This window comes from Glycine max, chromosome 14 (genome assembly GCF_000004515.6).
Source record: "Glycine max cultivar Williams 82 chromosome 14, Glycine_max_v4.0, whole genome shotgun sequence".
NCBI classification, from domain to species: Eukaryota; Viridiplantae; Streptophyta; class Magnoliopsida; order Fabales; family Fabaceae; genus Glycine; species Glycine max.
This window is the reverse complement of record NC_038250.2, coordinates 22,725,491-22,733,987: the sequence shown is the minus strand read 5'-3', so window position 1 is coordinate 22,733,987 and position 8,497 is coordinate 22,725,491. Positions and strand designations below refer to the sequence as shown.

The 8,497-nt window shown below is 34.1% G+C and overlaps 1 pseudogene; it reads right to left on the bottom strand.

Moving 5' to 3' along the window:
* Positions 1-388: 388 nt before the first annotated feature.
* LOC106795854 (serine/threonine-protein kinase WNK1-like) lies at positions 389-7,663 on the bottom strand (annotated as a pseudogene).
* Between the last annotated feature and the right edge of the window lie 834 nt (positions 7,664-8,497).

Below are 8,497 nucleotides of genomic sequence, written 5' to 3'. Positions count from 1 at the left end.
CAGTTGTTATTAGCTTCAGCTTTATATGAGATGAACTAATATGGACAGTATGTTTAATATTGTGAAGTGATTTGCTGCCATGTTTCTCATTTTTAGATTTGTTTAAGTAATGTTTCCTTATACTGCCAAAAGAATAACATTGCTGATATGGTTTGATATGATCTTAATATCTATGTTCTTCTGGTAGAAACTGTACAAGTACAAACTCATCTTTTGATTTGTTGTTTGAATATTGAGCAAAGTTGCTTTGTTTGTGTCTCCCTGTGTAGTAGTAGGCATCTAGACATCAAGCACGATGATTAAGAAACATGATATGAATAGCTTTACCACAACAGCACACATAAGATAAACCCTTCAGTTTATCTCCATCTGCCATAAGATAAACCCTTCAGTTTATCTCTTCAAATTGGCCATGAATTGCAGCACATCCATTTTTAGAACAATGAAGAAATTGAATGTTCATGCCACATGGAATCACACTTCCAACACGTGGCAGACACTTGCACTTGAACATTCTGATTTTTCCTTTATTATGGGTCCTATTTTCCACTCTGGGACCAATGTTGCAATTTCATTGTCTATCATATTTGCTAAACTTGTTACATTGTTAGTTGGGTTTTTTTGCTTATGTAACAAGTATCAGAAAAACTAAATAATATGAAATTATCAAAGACTAAAAGAGTTCAAGAAGATAATAAGAAAGTAGTTGGATCGAGTGGCCTCAGAATAATTAAGAAGGGGGGGGGGGTGGAACTAATTATTAATGTGTCTTGACTAATTAAAAAATTTATCCTTCTTAATGTTACTAGATTCAACTAGGCTTTTACTACTAAGTTAAGAAAGTAAAGAACAAAAACAATAAATTAACAAAAAGTAAAAGTGGCAATTAAAAGTACACAGTGGAAATTAAAGAGTATAGGGAAGAAGAAGACAAACACAATATTTATACTGCTTCGACAACAACCTGTGCCTACATCTAGTTCCTAAGCAACCAACGGTTCTTGAGATTTCTTTCAACCTTGTAAAATCCTTTACAAGCCAAAGATCCACAAGGGATGTACCCCCCTTTGTTCTCTTTGAACAACCAAGTGGATGTACCCTCCCTTGTTCTCTTTGAACAACCAAGTGGATGTACCCTCCACTTGAACTGATCCACAAGAGATGTACCCTCTCTTGTTCTCAGTATAACAACCCAAGTAGATGTACCCTCTACTTGTAACACAAAGGATGTACCCTCTAATGTGTTAGGACAAAGAATTCTTAGGCGGTTAGTCCCTTGAATTCTCTGTGAGGGGGATACAAAAGATATCTCAGGCGGTTAGTCCTTTAAAATCTTTTGTAAGAAACAGAAGATATCTCAGGTGGTTAGTCCTTTGAAATCTTTTGTCAAGAGGGAGAAGGGAAGAAAAAAAGAATTCTCAGGCGGTTAGTCCTTTGAATCTTTTGGCAAGAGAAAGAAGTGAATGAAGAAGAAGAGTAGCACAAGTTTTTGAACAACGAAATTTTCTTGGAAGAGAAAGTATTGAACAAAAACTCTATGAAAGAAATCTGTTAATCATGAAAGGAATCAGTCTATTCAGTATTTGAAATTCATGCCATGGTCACATATTTATAATCATTTGATGACTCAAGTTAAAGTTTGTGACTCTTGGCAATTTCTTTAAAACTAGTCACTTTAAAAGTTGTGACTCTTTTGAAAACTAGTTACTTAAAGGTTGTGACTTTTGAAAAATCTTCAAAAACAAGTCACCTTTCAAAATCAGTCACTGGTAATCGGTTACCATCATTGTGTGATCGATTACACATCAACATATGTGACTCTTCATGTTTAAATTTGAAAATTAAAACGTTTAAAAATTATGGGTAATCGATTACAAGTATTGTGTAATCAATTACACAAGTTTAAAATGATTTGACAATGTTTTATCACTAGTTGTGACTTCTTGAAATTTGAAATCTAACATTTTAAAACATTGGTAATCGATTACATGCTCATGGTAATGATTACAGCTTTGTAAATAATTTTGAAAAATAATGTTGGCTACTGGTAATCGATTACTACCTTCTGGTAATCGATTACCAGAGAGTAAAACTCTTTGGCAAAAGATTTTGTGAAAAATTCTTGTGCTACTCAATGTTTTGAATTTTTTTTTAGTTCTTATCTTGATTGAGTCTTCTCTTGATTCTTGAATCTTGATCTTGATTGTTCTTGAATCTTGATTCTTGAAACTTGATTGTTCTTGAAACTTGATTGTTCTTGAATCTTGAAACTTGATTGTTCTTGAATTTTGATTCTTTTAAACTTGATTCTTGAAGCTTTTTGACTCCTGATTCTTTGGAACTTGCTTAACTCTTGATTCTTTGGCATCATCAAAATAATCTTGGAAGTCATTGCTTCCACAATCTCCCCCTTTTTGATGATGACAATCCTGAAATCAAGATAATACATACAAGTTTTGTTCTACCGTTCACTCATTTCTTTCTCCCCCTTTCTTTTTGAATTCATGCTTAATTTTAAAACTTTGAAAATATAATATCTTGATTTCTAAAATACCCATTTTTCTCTCCCTCTTTGGCAACATCAAAAAGGCCAAAGTGTGTAAAACATGAATAATTTAAAACATACACAAAACATAATTTGTATAACAAACATAAATGATTCTAAAGCATACATAAAGCATAATTTGAATAACACCAATTTTAAATATATACCACTCAGTCATATACCATCAAAATAATTAATTTTAACACACGTAACCATAAACAACCAAAAGCAAGTAAATATAATCATCATGTTCAGTCATACTAAGCAAATATTAAAAGAAATACTAAGTGTTCATATGTCATAAAAAAATATAGCCAAATACAAGGCTTTAAAAACAAAATATAATAATCTAAATCTATGAAGATGGTGGTGGAAGGTTGAAGTAGTCAATCAAGTAATTCAAACATATCAAACAAGAATCACACAAGGATTGAAGGATATAGATCACATACATCATCAAACATTCAGATTTGTTAAAGGTAATTTAAAAACATGGAAAGTTCAAAGAACCCAATCAATCATGTAAACATTATTTTCTCTGAAACCTATATACTCAATATCTTTATCATGCTCATGCTTGATAACACATTTTCCAGAATCAAAAAATAATTCATATATTAAAACTCTTATATAAAAATAAATATATCTAACATGATGGATTTTTGAAAAACTTTATGAATGAACCTTAAGCAAGTAATTCACATATCATATTAAAAATTATGCAAGAATCATAGGCATCATCAAATATTTGTTTTAAGAATAAACTTCATGCTTTGAGAAAGGAAAAATAACTCAATCAAACACATAAGCACAAACTCATTATAGCAATCAAACAAGACAAACAAATAAAATTTTGTTAGTCATCATATAAAAAAGTTAATTGAAAGGAAAGATTCAATCAACTTAATTTAAAAGAGAATGGTGTTGATGTTACCTTTTTCATGATTTAAGTGCCTAGATCTTCAAAGATGGAAGTCAGACTTTTGCTTTTTGCTTAATCTTCTTGAGAGATGTTCTCATCACTTTCATAGTCCTTGGATAGAAGGTTGATCTCCTTCACCGAACCATCGGATGAGTCATTGTCATCCCAAGCAATATACGCCTTCTTGGATCTTCTTTCTTCATGACTTTTCTTCTCATTCTTTTCTAGCCATGATTCATTTGTAGGGCAGTGTGCCTTTATGTGACCGGGTTGATTACACTTATAGCATTTAAGTGTTGGGGAACCTTCTTGAGATCTCTTCCCATTGTCGAAGTTATGGTGATGGAAGCTTGCTTGTGGAACTTCTATGGAGGCTGGATCTTTGAGCTTCAATGAGGTCCTTCAATGGTGATTTTTCACCATGGAGATGCAGCGGAAGGCAAAGGAGAAGAGGAGAAGGGAGGCGCCATCCACTAGGGAATAAGCCATGGAAGAAGGAGCTTCACCACCAAGATGAGCCTTGGATAAGAAGCTTGGAAGGATGCTTCAATGGAGGAAAAGAAAGAGGGAGAGAAAGAGAGAGAGGGGAGCACGAAATTGAAGGAATAAAAGAGGGGGAGAAGTAGAACTTTGAAGTGTGTCTCATAAGACTTTCATTCATCAAAGTTACAACAAGTGTTACACATGCTTCTATTTATAGACTAGGTAGCTTCCTTGAGAAGCTTTCTTGAGAAAACTTCCTTGAGAAGCTTCTTTGAGAAAACTTCCTTGAGAAGCTAGAGCTTAGCTACACACACACCTCTCATAACTAAGCTCACCTCCTTGAGAAGCTTCCTTAAGAAGATTCCTAAAGAAGCTAGAGCTTAGCTACAAATACCTCTCTAATAGCTAAGCTCACCTCCTTGAGATGAGAAGCTAGAACTTAGCTACACACCCCCTATAATAGCTAAGCTCACCCCCATGACAAAAAATATGAAAATACAACAAAAAAAGTCCTTCCTACAAAGACTACTCAAAATGCCCCGAAATACAGGGCTAAAACCCTATACTACTAGAATGGCCAAAATACAAGGCCCAAACGAAGGAAAAACCTATTCTAATATTTACAAAGATAAGCGGGCTTATACTTAGCCCATGGGCTCGAAATCTACCCTAAGGCTCATGAGAACCCTAGGGCCTTCCCTTGGATCTCTAGCCCAATCTACTTGGAGTCTTCTACCCAATGCCCTTGCGGGATAGGATTGCATCATTCCCTCTACCTTGGAAAGGATTTGACCTCAAATCCCGAGGTTTTTCATACTCTGGGCTCCTTCCCTCAACACCTGTAAAAAGAACAAAAACATATGTATTAGTGGCCTATGGATGGAGTTTCCTTCAGGAAATAGAGAATTTGAGGAGGCCATGAATCTTGAAGTTGTGAAACTTTTCTCAAGAAACCTGCTCTGATACCACTTGTTGGATCGAGTGGCCTTAGAATAATTAAGAAGGGGGGTTGAATTAATTATAAATGTGTCATGACCAATTAAAAAATTTATCCTTCTTAATGTTACTAGATTTAACTAGGCTTTTACCACTAAGTTAAGAAAGTAAAGAACAGAAACAATAACTTAACCAAAAGAAAAAGCGGCAATTAAAAGTACACAGCAGAAATTAAAGAGTGTAGGGAAGAAGAAGACAAACACAAGATTTATACTGGTTCGGCAACAACCCGTGCCTACATCCAGTCCCCCAAGCAACCAACGGTTCTTGAGATTTCTTTCAACCTTGTAAAATCCTTTACAAGCCAAAGATCCACAAGGGATGTACCCTCCCTTTTTCTCTTTGACCAACCAAGCGGATGTACCCTCCACTTGAACTGATCCATAAGAGATGTGCCCTCTCTTGTTCTCAGTATAAAAACCCAAGTTGATGTACCCTCTACGTGTGCTACAAAGGATGTACCCTCCAATGTGTTAGGACAAAGAATTCTTAGGCGGTTAGTCCCTTGAATTCTCTGTGAGGGGGATACAAAAGTTATCTCAGGTGGCTAGTCCTTTCAAATCTTTTGTAAGAAATAGAAGATATATTAGGCGGTTAGTCCTTTGAAATCTTTTGTCAAGAGGGAGAAGAGAAGAAACAAAAGAATTCTCAGGCGGTTAGTCCTTTGAATCTTTTGGCAAGAGAAAGAAGTGAATGAAGAAGAAGAGTAGCACAAGTTTTTGAACAATGAACTTTTCTTGGAAGAGAAAGTATTGAACAAAAACTCTATGAATGAAATCTGTTAATCATGAAAGGAATTAGTCTTTTCAGTATTTGAAATTCGTGTCATGGTCACATATTTATAATCATATGATGACTCAAGTTAAAGTTTGTGACTCTTGGCAATTTCTTTAAAAGTAGTCACTTTAAAAGTTGTGACTCTTTTGAAAAACTAGTCACTTTAAAAGTTGTGACTCTTCTGAAAACTAGTTACTTATAGGTTGTGACTTTTGAAAAATCTTTAAAAACAAGTCACCTTAAGAATTGTGAATTTTGGTAATTTATTTTTCGAAATCAGTCACTGGTAATCGATTACCATCATAGTGTAATCGATTACACATCAACAGATGTGACTCTTCATGTTTAAATTTTGAAAATTAAAATGTTTAGAAATTCTGGTAATCGATTACACAAGTTTAAAATGATTTGAAAATGTTTTATCACTAGTTGTGACTCTTGAAATTTGAAATCTAACATTTTAAAACATTGGTAATCGATTACATGCTTATGGTAATCGATTACAGCTTTGTAAATCAGTTAGAAAAACAATGTTGGCTACTGGTAATCGATTACTACCTTTTGGTAATTGATTACAAGAGAGTAAAACTCTTTGGTAAAAGATTTTGTGAAAAATTCTTGTGCTACTCAATGTTTTGAAAAAAAATTTTAGTACTTATCTTGATTGAGTCTTCTCTTGATTCTTGAATCTTCATCTTTATTGTTCTTGAATCTTGATTCTTGAAACTTGATTGTTTTTGAATTTTGATTCTTTGAAACTTGATTCTTGAACCTTTTTTACTCCTGATTCTTTGGAACTTGCTTAACTCTTGATTCTTGGGCATCATCAAAATAATCTTGGAATTCATTGCTTCCACAAAAGTGAAATGATAACCTTCGTTATCTGCTATTCTGAGTGTCAAAAAGATGCCATCATCTTCTCTTCTACCTTTGATTGTGGTGTCAACTTTGGCCAAATTCTCATCCACTTCACAACCAAAGAGATCAATTGGACTTGCTTCAAAATCGTCTCGATGATAATCCAATTCAGATACAGGTCCATAACCACCAACATTATCAATGTCCCCACTCATTAAGTTATTGTTAATGCTGTAAATTCCATTCAAAGGTTTTCTAATTAATGGGTTTACTTCATAGCAATCTCTTTGATACTGCACAACTTTTGAATCAAATCCATAATCATAAATTTGGAGAAAAAGGTCATCCAAGAGTTCCCTAGCTGAAAGTTTGAGGGACACAGTTGCTAAGCATTTCTCTACAAACTGCCTAACCTCGGTATTGTCTACTTTGTAAAGAGGTTTGGGCGTAAAATATGCATTCAAATAAGCGGAGAAAGAAGAAAAACCACTAGAGGATCATGGCTGTGTAGATATAGAAGCCCTTCCAAAATCTGCCTGCACCAATGCTTATCAGCTCCGATGTTCACCCATTTGTGTTTAAGTTTGTACCTGCTGACACAATGAGAGGACTTATTGTCTTAGAGTCCCAGAGGTAAACATCTCAGTGACAAAGTTAATGTGTCTGTTGGTAGTATCAACCCAGGAAGTATAGAACTTCATGATGTTCTTGTGTTTCAATGTCTTTAGAAGATGAACTTCACTGTATAACCTCTCAAGATCTTCAGGATTCTGCAAAAAGTCATAAAACTTTACTTGATTCAATGCTACTTCTATCCCTTTATACTCTTCAAATGCTCTATAGTTGCAACCAATGAATATGGTCTCATTATAAAAAAGAAACTCATTTTGTTGAAACCCCATTAAATGTTTCACTTAAATAACAAAAAGGAGAACATCTCAAAGCAGTTAGAGGTTTTGTTTGGAAAATTCAGAGGAGGCTGTGCTAAAAACCAAGAGATTAAGGATGTGATGCATACACTGTCTTGGATCGACTTCCACATACTCATAGCAATCTGCCACAACACATGTAGCACCATTCATGCTTTGTTTCTTATAGTCTATTATCTCCTTTGCTTTTATTTATAAATTATATATAAATAAAGGCCTTTTACTTCTTCTTCTTCTGTGAGCTAGCGAGAGAGATAAATAAGAGGAAAAAAGAGAGAGAGAGAAAAAAAAGTGAGTAGCTGCTTCAAGTAATTCAAAAAGGATCACCCCACATGACCAAACATCAGCAGCTGCTCCATCATACCCCTTGCTCAATAGCAGCTGCTCTTGGTGTCAAGTTTTTGGCACTGATTCTTTTCAAGAACTTGTTATATAAACTGTATAGCAAATTGTATGTTATATAATATAACTTTTGATTTGATTTGAAGTCTACACAAAATTTATTTGATCTCCACTATGATAAGTCTTGGTTCTTTTGATGAAGCAAATATATAAACAAGTTGATTGCCTAGAAAACTACAACAAATAAAGAAAATATATAATGTTGGTAGCAAATATATAATCATTTGATGAAGCACTAGAAATTTTAACTTGCTTGAAAATGATGATTGTTCTCCCTATTGTGTTTGCTAGTTAGACTTATGATTTTTAGACATTGACGATGTGACTTGATATATGTCATACTTTAAGCCTAGTCATGTTCATATATTGATATCTGTTTGATGATTGATGTAGGTGGTCATTGGCTTATTTGTTAGATTGTTCATTGTATTTTGGACTGTGCTGCTCATCATCATAGGTGCAAATATTTTTTACCAATTAATGTTTTTATTACTTGTTCAGTGTCATTAAAGACAACCGATATATGCTATACAAATTGTGTTCATGGTGAAAGAACCTTAGATTCCCGTTTGAGACTGAATGCAA